Source organism: Ammospiza nelsoni, chromosome 12, assembly GCF_027579445.1.
Source record: "Ammospiza nelsoni isolate bAmmNel1 chromosome 12, bAmmNel1.pri, whole genome shotgun sequence".
Lineage (NCBI taxonomy): Eukaryota > Metazoa > Chordata > Aves > Passeriformes > Passerellidae > Ammospiza > Ammospiza nelsoni.
Window position 1 is genome coordinate 4,060,379 of NC_080644.1, and position 14,062 is coordinate 4,074,440.

General features: G+C 38.7%; 1 long non-coding RNA gene across 1 annotated transcript in view; it reads left to right on the forward strand.

The window, feature by feature from the left end:
• The window catches only part of LOC132078690 (uncharacterized), a 74,750-nt gene that overhangs the window by 46,246 nt on the left and 14,442 nt on the right, over positions 1-14,062 (forward strand). The gene's annotated exons all lie outside the window — the stretch shown is intronic.

Below are 14,062 nucleotides of genomic sequence, written 5' to 3' on the forward strand. Positions count from 1 at the left end.
GCAGATGGGAGGGATCTGGCTCAGATCATCACCTGCCATTGACTGCATTGTTAAATAGTGGCTGATAGAGAATACTTGTGATAGAAATCTGCACAGAGAAACTGGTGAAAGCAATATTGCTGTACTTGTTACCTCATCAGGAGGAAAGAAAAATAATGAAATTCTTAGTGGAAGTCATACAGTGATTTACCTGAATGCATAAACCACTGTTGCTTTCAAAACCACTTTTTCCAGACAACAGATCCTGCCATGGATGGTTCAGTTCTATCAGGGATTTGTTTTCTTCTCTGTACAACCAGGAACATTTTAAGTATTTTTATTGTTGAAGAAAACAATACTTTTGCCTCAAAAAAGAACAAGAAAGGGTGAATGAGACCAGACCAAGCCAAGGTGCATTCCCACCTGAGCTCAGAGTGACAGAGTGAAACTTTTGCTGTGGAAGAGGAAGCACAGGCCAATTTTTCCTTTCTGGATGCTGCCAATAGTTTTGGTGTTTGGTGGGAGTTTTTTTTGTTGTTGGTTTGGTTTTGTTTAAAATCTTTATTTATTGGTACTAACTCCTGCTTTTTGGGGCATTTCCAAATCAGTGTAAATCCTGCATTCCTGTCCTAGAAATGGCTTTTCCCTCTGCAGAATAAGAGCACCAAGGCCAGCCCTGCATTCAGGGCACTGGGCTGGCTCAGGCCAGGGCTGGGCACCCGCAAAATGAAATTTTGTGCAGCAGAGGTGGAAAATCATGAGGGGGAAAAGGCACATGGTGTTCACAGGACCAGTAGTTTTTAATGCTTCAGTTCATGGAGTCACAAAATTGCATAGGAAATTAAACTCTAATTAATTAATGAGATTATATTTGTGACAGAGGGAAGCTTGAAGTGTGTAGTAACCCTTCATATTTCCTGTATTGCCTCTCCCTTTTAATCCCACCTGCAATTCATAACTGAACAAAAATATTCCTGTTATTCTCAGACTTTTAAGTTTTTGGGGATTTTGTTTGTTGGGTTTGTTATGATGGCATTTTGGGGGTCTTTTGTTCTATTTTGTTGATTTGGGTTGGTTTCAGGTTTTTTAAACCATATTTGTACCTTTCACACAAGGTTTAAAAAGGGAAGAAACTAGAATTTTATTTCATAAGGGAAGTTTTTAAACACTTTTTGTACCTTCAAAGGCAATCATATTTGGCTCCTATCAAGCTTTGGAGGCAAATTCACTCATCCCTAAAGAGATATAAAGAGGAGGATGGTAGAGTTACAGCAAAAATTCAGTTGAAAATGGTCTCACTAATGCTGCTCTGAAGTGTAACTATTCAATTAAAAGGAAAAATAATGATGCTTTTATTAAACAAAAGAACACCAGCAGAGAATATTACTAAAGCCCAAGGACAAGTGTAACTCTTCTACCAACAATAATGCAGATTTTTTGCATATATTATGGATTATATTCTCTTTTCAATGCACATGCATTAGCATTAATGGGCAAAAAGAAGATAGATCCATTTGCACTTCTGCCCAGTATTAGCAGCAAAATTCACTGCATTCAAACACTCTCTGACTGTTTTGATTCCTTCTGAAATAAATCCAAATATTCATCATTCAAGGACTTTAGGGAATAAATTATTTTCCATTTCCAGAGTGTCCACAAAAAGATCAAAATTATTTCATTTGGTATTATAATTTACTCCACAAACTTTGGAGTTTATTTTCCTCTAATTCCATGGCTTGCGGAAAGGGTTTGCTGTAGTCAGTGCTGCAGATGCTGCTGGGTGAGGATTGACTTTGGAACTTGTTTTTTTTTCCTCTCCATTTAATTCTCCAAGGAGAAGAGGAATTATTTTATCACATGATGCAGCTCTCAGTGAGACATCTGGTAACAACCTTTGAGGGGGAATTCCTTCTCTCCTTTGCAGCCAGAACAATGGGAGTTCAGTATGCAAAATCTCTTTTATGATGTTGCTTGGGAATACCTGTAATTATTTGTGACCTTCAGGGCTAATGGTGAAAAAAATTTTGCAGACTCTTCCCTGTGAAAAACACGGTTTGGGTTTTAGTTTTTAGTGAAACACCAGAGAAGGATTTCTTTCCCTCAAAGCAGGCAGGTGCAATCACAGGGATTTCCATGTGTGGAGCTGTGGGTTTTTCTCAGGATGCTTTTATCAGCAGCCTAAAATCCTCTCCTTTGCAGTTTTCCATAGGAATGTGGGAATTGGCACATTACAGATGCACTTTAAATCTTTCCAGGTTTGAAGTCAGTGGGTGTCTTTCTGCAGTTTGGGATCCATCTGTTACTATATCAAATAAAGTCTGGGGGAGAGAACTGCCTGGCATGGGCTTGGTTTTGCAAGGAAAGGCTTTGAGGTTGGAACATTGCAGTTGCAGAGATGAAAGGACCTGCAAGAAAAGGAAATATAATGGAAGTTTAGCTTTGGGGCTATTTAATGTTAAAAATGCTCAAAATTATTTGGAGATAATATTGCTGTTATTCTTAAAATGAGAGATTTGCCTGGATTGGAAGGGCAGATATAAATGGACAGTGGGAATGTAGATGGTGGTGTTTTGGGGTTTCTTTCACATAATTGAGAGGTTGCTTCCTCTTTTTAAAATATCCACTGTCAGAACCAGGGAGAATTCCGTAACTGGTGATGGTGTATGAATATGTACATGTATAATCTAAAAAAAACTTATTTCCAAAAGCAGCAAGTGGGAAAAAAATTGAATATTCTGTAAAATTTAATTGCTTTATCAAGGTTTCAATTTCTTTCTTAGCAAAAATGTGTAATTTTAAAGTGATATAGGCCTCAGGCAATGAATACTTACTGTCAACAAATTATGCAGGATTCATATATTATATTTTTTGAAGTTTTTGCCATTCAATACAAATCTTTATGTTCCTATGGCAACCTTGATGCGATCTGAAATGTACACAGCATTAGATACAAAGGGTTGGATTCAGGCCTGGTGTCTCTCCTGGAATGAAAGCACCTTCTTATGCAATGAGATGATTCCAAAGCAAAGGGACCAACCAGTGAAATAAAGCAAACCCACTCAATTTTTGGCCCATTTTTCCCAGCAATATTTGGGTTGGAGTAGGAAAGAAGGGCCATGCACCCAGGCTGACCTTTCTTTGTGCCTCAGATGAAGAGCCAGGGTTGTCCTGGTCATGTGGAAGTGATGAGAATGTCCTGAAATTGAAAAGTGGCTCTGTGTTCCCAGATTTCTCCAGACCTGTTCCATGTCATTATGTGTAGGCTGTGTTCTCTCAAGGCTCATCAAAAATGTAAAATTACTGAATGCCTTTGTTGACCTCGGGGGCAAGTCCAGGGCTGGGTTATGGGAGTGCCTGCTCTGCCCTTTCCATACATCACAAGTTTTTAATTAGTGGATGTATTGCTGCCATTACCACATCTAAATACCAGAGGCAATGTTTTCCTTGCAGAGCATGAATAAGAGAAAGGTTTAGCACTAAGCTTGTGCCTCCCTCTAATACAGATACTAAATGATTCATGTTCCAAATTTGCTGTTAGGAGGGGGAACATCATAACGTCCTTAAGTTCTTATTAACTGGTTCTACTTTCTTTAAAATGTATTTTGTTAAGCAAGCAAAACATAAAAACTTCACACACTCTGTGATTGATGACCTTTCTCACAGAGCCTGTGAACAGGAACAACTGAAGAATATTGGAGCAATTAAGAAGTTTCTGCACAGGCTGCACACTTATCAAAATGACTCAGACAGGCATTCAGCTGGATCATTGCCCCTCATGCCTTACCTGCTGTCAAATCAGCTCTAACAGCACCCACAAAGACTATTTTAGGCACATCATGAAAATGCCACCATGAACTTTGAGCAGCAATTATAGGCATAGAATAGATTGGCCTTGCAGTGATTTAAGATGAACTCCTCAATAGCATCTGTCCAGACACTAATCTCTCAGCATGTACCGCTGTTCTTCACCTTACAGGTATTAACTATTAGGGAAGCATTCACATTTTCCCAGACAAAGCCCAGATTTTAAAAGCTAAACTAATCCTAGTGGCAACAAAGCACTTGTGTGGAGTGTCTCCCTTTGAAATGCCAGTTACTAATGCAGGAAGCTCAATGGAATGGAAAGAAATTTAGGCCAGATGGCACTGCAGGGAATGTCTATTGGATATTAATGTCTGCTGCTCTGGAGTTGTTTTTTAAACATCTTTTTTTAGGACTACAAGAAAGGAAGAGAATTTCAATGGGTGTTGAGTCAGGCTCTTCTGCTGCTGATGGCATTGTCTTCTGAAGTCCTTTTCTTGTGTTTACCATAGCTTCTTGATGCAGTGAGGGAGTTATCCTGATTACAGAGCTATTCAAAGACATTGATTTTAATACTTATAAACCTTAAAATCCTGGAGTAGTTGACTGGAATGAACCCCTGGAGGTCCTCTGGTTGAGACCCCACTTGGAACAGGACTGGCCGGGATCAGGCTGCTCAGGGCCTTGACCATGAAGTTTTGGATATCTGCTGGGATTAATAATCTTTCAAATGAAATCTCAACATGGCAGTGCCAAAACTGACCTCTGCCTTGAACAGATCATGGTCGCCATTCATGGACAATCACTTGGCTTCAGATGATACCTAAAGTTTTTTAAACTTCAATTTTCTGTGTGTCAGATACTAGAGTTTTGTCCTTGACCTCATGGTGATACCTCACACTTCATGGGGATGCATGAGTTCAGCCCCAGAACAGAAGGACTGAGTCTGCAATAAACATGGAACTTTGTTTGTCCCTTCTTGTTTGTTTGTTTCTCTGGGGTTTTTGTTTGTTTTGTTTTTTTCTGGTACAGAAGATTTTTAGTGGATTGGCAAGGTAAGATACCTTCCAGCTTTTCATCAATTCCCTTGTGGCTGCTATACTCTATAAACTGAGATTTGAAGAAAAATTTTTAAGGGTACAGAGTGTTTCAGCATGCAGAGAAGTCAGTGCTGTGTACAAAACAGTTTCCAAAAAGTTGGAAATGAAGTGGATGCTAGTAATGTATTTTTAAATTTGTCTGGACTTTCTTTTCCTTCTTTTGGTCGATTTATAACACTCTTGCTTTCTTTGGAAATAATTTCATGGTTTCTCCTAAAACTGGACAAATTGGTTCATTGTATTTGAGTGGTTTTTAAAACAGGCAAAATGACCAATCTGCTTTTCATAAAGAAAAACAGGACTTTCAGTTTCCTTGTGGCCTTTAAATCCTTTTTCCCCAGCTGAAGTCTCATTGCAGTTTATGAAGGAATATTCTCTGAGTGCAGGTGAAAGCCTGAAGTGGCAGAAAGGAAAATAAACTCTCAGCCATGGAAACCAAAGTCCAGGAAGGTCTTGGCTGGAGGAGTTAGAGCAGATTGAGGAGATGATTGTGGATCTCCTAATTTTTCCAGTCACATGGGAAAAGCAGTAGGAAGAGGGGCAGTTTAGTAGCAAGAACAGCAAATGCCAATTTTTGTAGGCGCTCCCTGAGGTTGGGGAGTGAGCAGTGCCGGAGCTGCTGCCATGGTGCGTGTGGTGACTGTGCCATGATATTGGCAACTTTGCACATTTCTATGCAATCCCTGCGTTCTCCCTATCCCAAATTTTCCCTTTCCATGATCCCCCTGTTCTTTTTCTACAGAGGCAAACCCACAGCTTGCACTCCTCAGCAGCTCTGTGTGGGCTGGAGGTGAAACATCTTTATCTGCTAAAAGAGGGAGCTTGCTTTCCACCAGAGACAGGCTGCTTCTTTGCTGAATGCATACAATATAAATCAAAGTATGTGCCGTTATTAATAAATAAGGTGTTGGGTAGGCTTTGTCTGGAAGTCTGGTTGAAAGCACTGATTAGGATCCAATAACTTCTGAAAAATGCATCGTTGCCTTTGGGATATTGAAGCATGGAATAATTAAACTGCAAGTTTGCCAAAGCAGGGTTGTAACCACAGAGAAGGGACTAATTTCAGGAGCTGATTCACTTGTAGGGTTAAATATCTTTTTTTTCCTGATTTATTAATAAATATCCCACTTATGCATATCAAAATACCAAAGGAATTATTGAATGTTTTCCATAGATACATTTCAGAACTGTGCTGGTTATTGAAAATCAATGTGATTGAACCTGCACTTGGGGATTGTGGTGCTGATATTTAGGATTTTAGGACTATTATGGGCCAAATAGGAAATGACTTGACTGCTATTGAAAGGAAATTTTATGCAGCAATGTGAAATTCAGATGCAACATCTATTGTTTTATTGGAATTAAACATTTCTCAATTCTCTTGAACTTTAATCATTGCACAGAAAGTGTAGTTGTGCTATAACTGATTACAAACAGGAAAGTTATTTCTTCTGGCTGCTTGTTACTGGGAAAGACTGGGGAAAATGTGCTTTTCTGTCTGTGAAACCTTCAGGTCCTGCTTGGATGCTTCCTCTGTCCCCAGAGAAATGGAATCTGGTCCCTGATCCTCTGTCTTTTGTAGGATCAATCATGTGCAGCTGTGGAAGTCACAGGAGAGGGAGTCTGTTTTATCCAAATTCTTTTCCAACTCCATATTTCAATCACATCTGTGTACTTCTGTTCATATACAAAACATTTCCTGGGGACTGCATGGGCTGAGGCTCAGGGTTTCCAGAGGTGTCACTTGAACAATCTGCGAAATCTGCAGGGAGAAGCTCTGCCCAGTCCCTGTGTGCTGTGATTAATAATCCCAGTGCATCTTAATCCATCACAACTTTGAGTGTGCATTGCTGTGCCTGAGAAACAGATAATGCTGCTGTAGGACAAGGGAGGATTTAACACTCAGCAGCAGTGATAAGAGGAAAAACAGTATAAAAGTGCAGAATAAAACAGTTTTCTGTCACAGCATTAAGCTGGAAGTACATTCTGGTCTTGAAGTTTAACAGGAATCTTTAATTAAGGATGTCATTGGCACTGGAATCTTTGGGTTTGATAGCCTGGAGACTGACTTTTACAACATGTTGCACCCTTTTCTTTAGTTTGCAGATTCTCAAACTAAAAACCTTTCAGCAGCATGTACTTGTTCTTCACATCTCATCTCAGAAGGCTGAATGTTGCAATTAACAATTCAGAACTCTTTGTATTTTAGTAGCCATGCATAAAAATTAACTCAAGCAAATGTAATTTAGAGTAATAATAACATGTTTTCCAAATGTTTCCTACATTAATCATGGTGATGATGGTTACTATAGTACCACTGCTGGATTTTATTGAAAATAAAGTAATTCAAGGTGGTACATGTTCTCTTGAGAGCATTTCTGTGTGTTGAAAAGAAGTGAAGGATGTGTGTATGAGACAGCAAGGGAGCCTTCTGTTTTTTGTTGAGTGAACTCAGTGCTTAGTAACATTTTGATACAAAAGCAATAGATCAGTGTTTATTTTCAGGAAAAGGTTCTGAACTTCGCTATTTGTCAGTGGATATTTCTAAGATTTCCGTACATATGAGAAGCAAAAAGAATAAAGGATGTGTACCAAGTTTTCTGCCAAAATAAATATTAGACCCAAGATAAATAGTTCACCCACGTTATTAACTGTGTAGTAAATAAACCCATTGAAGTTTGCTTGCTGCTGTTTACCCAAGGTATTTTGCTGACATGAGGCTGAATGTGGCACGCAGAGTTCTAATTAAATGTCACTGAGGAAACTGTAGAAAGGTTTGACTCCAAAAACACACACAGGAGTCATAGGCCAGATTTTTTAAGTGTGGTTGTAACTAGTTTACAAATTTCTTGAGCAGTTTATGCACACAAGTCTTTAGGGATGTGTAAAGACTTAAGTAAAGAAAGTCTCCCTGTGAAATGGGTACTGCTAGGTGAGACAATCTGTCTCACTGAGTTTGAGTGATGGTAATATTCATGATGTGGGTTTGATGTCCTGGATTCTCATAGTCCAGAGGGAATCTAATTCAGTGCATCTTGGTTTTTACACTTTTCTGCAGTGGTTTTTTTTTTTGTTGTTTTTTTTTTTTTTCCTTCCCCCCTCTCTGGGAATGTGCCTTCATCTTGTTTTCCTGCTGGATGTGAATTTAATGCACTTGTTCTCCTGCTTTGGATCACCATTGGGTTAGGCCTGAAATTTGTGTCACTGCTGAGTAAAGCTGAGGCTACCATCAACATTTTCTCAGTGTAAACATGTTGCCATCAATGAATCAGATCCACAGCCATTTGCCGGTGTAAGTTTTGGAAGGGTAAGTTCTATGTGAAAATAATTCCAAGAGTTGTTTATCTCTGGCCTGGCACATACAGAAACTGAGTCAAAAGAGAGAAACAAGAGCTTGTCCTCTCTGTTGGCTCCCAGAGGAGCTCAGGAGAGGCTGGGAGCTGGTGTGAGAGGCAAACTGGGGAGTTTCCCCAGGGAAGGGAAGGGTTGAGGAGTTGTGCAAAACCAGATTGGAGGCAGTGGAAGGGACGTGATGAGGGAGAGGAGGAGAAGAGCCTTGGGAGGGGTGTTGGTGTTGGTGTGGCTGCCAGCCAGGGCCAAAATAGCTCTCCTCACACTCGGAGGGGTTTGTTTTTAGCACCAGACCAGCTGGATAGAAGACTTTCCTCCTTCCAGTGGGTTGGCTTCTGCATATGGTGCAGGGCTGTAATTTCTATATAAACTGTTTTATAAAATTTGCAGATTTGGCTTAGGGGCTAAGGATGACGTTAACCTTACTTCCAGGTTAAGAAAGCCTTCTTAGGTTTTGGCCTAGACCCTTGAAGTGCTAAAATTCACCTTATTTGTTAGGGAGGAGGTACAAAATCCTTTGTTTCTTTCACACTGTATGCAATGTTCAGTAGGGTGAGGCAGGAGAAGGCAAAAGAAATTCAAGTGGCCTTTTTGGCACCTGGGTTATACATGAAAAAGAGGTGTTAAATCATATCTCACATCTCAGTGCTAATTGCTTACTTTGCTGCCATTAGCACATTAAATGTGTAGCACAAATATGTTCCTCTTTAGCTACTGTGGATGATGCAGTTTGCCAAGTTTTTCTTGTTGTGTAATGTAAATTTTCTTTTTGTGGCCATATATTTTTTAAAGTTATGCACCAGGTGTCTCCAGTGGGTGTGTGAGTCTTGAATGGAGCCTTTATTATTTAACTTCAACATTTGAAGAACACATTTCACAAAAGCCACCTGAATAAATGTTTTAGAGTCAGGTGGAATTTTACTAATTCTTACCAAAAATAAATCTCAGTGCGGAAATTTCTGAAAGAAGATTCAGGAGGATGCTGGAGGAATCCTGCTTCATACTGGTGAAGGAACTTGGAACTTATTGTCAGATCCAGGCTTTTGTGGCTGTGGGAATCTCATTAGAGAGATAAATTTATATAACAGCAGCCCTGTACAAGGTTTTGTTCCTTAGTTTTGCCTTGTTTTCATCGAACTTGTTTTTTCCTTCTGGCCACAATCAAAGCTGGATCTTGTCTTTGAAACTTTTTTTTCCAAATCCTGCAATTCACATGTGTATGAAATATCTCTTAAGGCTCATGTCACATAGAAGCTGTGCTAGATAAAAGACAAAATGGATAGATTGCAAAATAGCACCTAGAAGAAAAGCAATTTTGTGAAATTCCTAAATAAATTGCTTTCTAATTCACAAATAATGCAGTACATATTTAGGTGGTTAGAATGGTTACTGAATACAGAGCTCAGAATTCATAAGAGAAGCATATATGGAATTGATGAGAAAAAAAGGAACTCTAACAATAGCGAACTTCCAATATTTAACTGATTTCCTTTATAAATCACTTGCTGCCAAATGCAAAACAGTTGGGTATCAGAAGCAAAATAATTTCTTTAAGGATAATAACTTTCAAAAACTGTTGTGTCTGTCATAAATTCTGCTTCAAATAGTGTAAATAATGTCCCTGGTTTGCATATTAGAGAACACCTCAAACTTTGCTTTTTGCTCTTGTCAATCAGAAACAAGAAACAAGCAAAAAAAAAAAAAAAAATTGAAGACAAACTCTTGGTCCCATTTTGATGTAGCTTAACATGATGATAAGTGGTGCATTAGAACACTGTGCTTTCATCCCCAAAATATAGCATGGAAAAAGAGCAAACAGTGCTAAACTTGGGGTTCATTGGAATAGGCAGGGGAGCAGAATCAGGGGTGTCCAAACACAAAATACTGAGGCAAAAATTCAGTTTCATGCTTTTTTTCCCCTGAAATTGACTTTGAGATTAAACCTGTTTTGTTTTTTTTTTTTTTTTTTAATTCAGCTGTTCTGAGTTTTAAATATTTGACCACCCACAAGAATATTTTGACACCTCCAAGTTGTTTGGTTAACAAGAATTATTTCCTAACCTTATCCTTCAGATTTGATAGACATACTTTGAGACCATTACTGGTATCCAAAATACTCTGGTTTCACCAGAGAAACGTTTTCTCCAAATATAATTAAGACAGAATTCCACTGAAAACTCTGAAGAAGACAGTGTGCTTCATCAGGGTGTGGGGAGCACAAAAGGATGAAGCATTCTCTGCTGTATTTTGATTAATCAGCTCATTTAGCAGCTGATGATTTTTGGCACATTTCTGGCTTTTATGATGTTACTTACTGTGTCAATGGTGATTTCATCAGAAAGGACCAGAGAGCTGAGCTCTGTCAACAGCCCTGGGTTGCTGTTGATCCTCTGACCTTGCTTCATCTAAGCAGGTGCTATCAAAATATGTTTTTCCTGTTTGTTGTTTTTTTTTTTTTTTTCATTTCAATCCCCTTATCCACTTTATTGGACCCTCTGTCTCTGATGTAAGAGCTCGTGTATTTTTGTTACTGGCAGGCAGAAATTCCTGAAACTCTTTGTGTTCCATCTTGTTATTGCTGCTCCAGCAGCTTTTGTGGTGGTCAATATTATATGGGTGGAGTAACAGAGACATTTTTCCAGACTCCATCAAGTGCACAAGGACACAGAGGGAGTGGGAATAATAGCAGTGGCCATCTGTGTTCTTTGTTATTGTCAGTGCAGAGACACTGAGCCTGCTCACTACTGAGAGCTTCATATGCACCATGGCAACGGAGAGATGATTATAAGGGATGCAAGTCAAAGGATATCAGAGATGTATAGAAATGAAAGGAATTCCCTGTTTCTGAACCCAAAAGCCAAGCCTTAAATAGCTGTTGGTAGTTGTATTTTCATGGCTCTCAATTCTTTGTGCTTTCCTGCCCGTTCCATCTCTAGGGATAAAGCCAGGAACAAGAATTGCCTCTGGAAGCTCAGTGCAGGCTGTGTTAGCAAAGTTTTATGGAGAGAAATGGCTTTGAAAGGTCAGAATAAAAACAGGGTTAGGGAAAATAGAAGCTGCATCTCCAAATAAGTGAGGCATTCAACAAGATTGAATGTTCAAGCATAGGTTTGGCTAATTAGAGTCGAATTTACCATTCTTTATTTCTGCTTGATTCCTATTTTTCTGAAAAGTTTAGGGTCAGAAGTCAGCACTAACAAGATGCAGTTTATAGCTCCTGATTCCTGATATAGGAAGTTCCAGAAGGGCAAGCAGAGAATAAATGTCCTTTGAATCCTTTAGTCTTGATTTGTGTTTTAGACGAGCCCATGTTTAATCCAAGGTTTTATTTAGGATTAGGAGCAGTGTGGCTCCCAGCCTGAATGCCTACAAGAGGTACATTCTGGAAAGCAAATTGATACCTAGAACCAGGAATTTCAAATTTCTTCGTCTTGTGTTTTCGCTCATAATAGTTGAGAGTACTGCAGTGAAGAACAGCAAGACAACAAAAAGAATTTTGAAAGCATTTGCTGTGTTCCAAGGAGGGTAGCAGAGGCTTGGTATAAAGACTCCAATTACGCATTCTCATGGGGTATTTGGAGCAGGTTCTTATCACTTCATGTCCCTCTTGGAGCTCCTCAATATCTCTGGAAGTTCTGTTTTCCATTGAAAAGCAAATTTGAGAGTTTTCACAGGTAACAGAAATGAGCCTTTTGAATTCAGCTAATTGCTGATTTTTCAGGATTGTATTTCTTACAAAAGGCCACTTGGAGTTATCTGGCTCGACTTCTCTTTGAAGGGAAGAGTGCCCATAGGTGTTTACAAATGTTTTTAATTTTAGTAGAGGCAAGTGTTTTCCCATCAAAAGACCACGTTCTCACAGCTTGGAAAACAGCTTTGTTAACTTCTGCTTCCTAGAAAGTGGAATGAAATTGGGCTTGAAATTTCTGTAAGATGTAAAGGGCTTTGAACAAGAAAAGCCTCTTCAAGAATAAACAGTTTACTGTGTTTAATCAAATGAAAAATGTGATTCTTGGGGAAGAGGGACTTTTTAGCTGCCCCTTCCACTGAAGGTAACAAAACATTAAAAATGCATTTGCCACTGATAGGTTGAATTCATTTTAGCTGGCATAAATGGGACAGATGAGCTATTCAAATGTCTGATGAGTACTATATAGTAAAATATTTATCACCTTCTCATGGTCACTGCATGAGAAGCCAATAATTTGTTTTCTCTCAGCACTGGTATTTTGTGGTACTTGTAATAAATTATACATTGCAAGCTCCCATCCTTCACCTTCTTTCTAGTTACCTATCTAGTCTGAGATCTCATTCATCAACATGTAGCTGGGTTGGGGACAAAAGTGAGGCTATAAATTCATGTATTCTAAAGAATCATGGAATTTATAATGCGTAATGGAAGGGGGCAACATGGCTGGAGTGTGTCTACTGGGAACAGGCGACATTTGGAGCTGTAAACCAGAAGTTCAGTGCAATTTTCAGAAATATATCAATACAGATATATATATATACATAGGAAGGTGTTCGCCTTGGTTGTGCTGGCTGCTGATTTGTATTTAGATTCCAAACACCTCTAAACAACCAAAGCTGTCCAGATGTTGGCTCATTACCAAGCTCAAACTGATGCCACAGATTTAATTCTTCTCATGACTGTCAAATTCTCAACAGCAACTTTCCATGTCAGAGATATAAAACCTTTTATTTGCTTTGCAGTGATGCAGAGTATTTAAAGGAGGAAATATTAGGATGAAAAAAGTATTCCTAAATGATAGTCTTTATAGCATTTAGATACAAAGTCTTCAGTATTAAAGAGGAGGTTTTATCTCAAAAATTGAAAACTTGACCCTGGAATTGCTTCAAAATATGAAGAAAATTAGCACCTTTAGTTCTCAAACATCTTTTTTGTTTTTTCAATGTGGAGTGGAAATAAAATTCTTGCTTTGCATTGACAGATTTTAGCCAAGGTCTCCTGGTTATAATTCTTGAGAATGCCTTCTGGAGACATTCAGATGGAGCTGTGCTGCTGTACAGGGGAGTGATGAGGTCTGATGTATTAGAAAGCAGAAATTTGTCTTTTATTCTTGCTGCTTCCAATCAGAAATCGTTTGACCTCAGCACAGAGATAAGACCACCACTTGCCTCACTTATTCAGGAAACTAAATCAGTCAGTGTTGAGGAGGATGGCAAAGTTCATTATTCACTGCTCAAAAAGTCTTTAGAAATCTACCATTTCTGCGAAGTCTATAAGCCTGTAAATTAATTTCTCATGACAAAATCATTTAAAATGCACAGCCTAAAGGATTTTTAAATGACCTTCTACGAGGATGATACAGGGAAAATAAACCAAGTGCCTTTCTCAATCAATCCAGTTCAAGTCCTGTGTACATTTTGGTCATACAGACCCAGGGTCAGGTACAATTTAGGGGAGGTTGTGTTGCCTGAAGACACGTGAGATTTGATTCACATTTTGTTTTAATGTGAGGCTTTGGCACCAAAATTCCTGTGCTTCAGAACTTGGTATTCCAGTTCAGTAAACTCTTTGAGGGGTTAAGATTGCAGATCATGGAAACCCACACTTAGAATTTGAAATTCTCAAAGTTTTTAAAGGCACATTAGGGTTACTGATCCAAACAGTATCAGTTTGGATACTGTTTTGTAGTATTTTTGTAAGTTGACAGGACAAACTTTAAGGTCCATATTTTTAAAAATGTTTTTCTTCCTTGGAATAATTTCCAGCCTTTTCACTGAACAAAAGTTTGGTTCCTTTTTGAAAACATTGTTGTAAGCACAATATACCAAGAAATGTTCCTCATGGCTATATGGAAAGATTT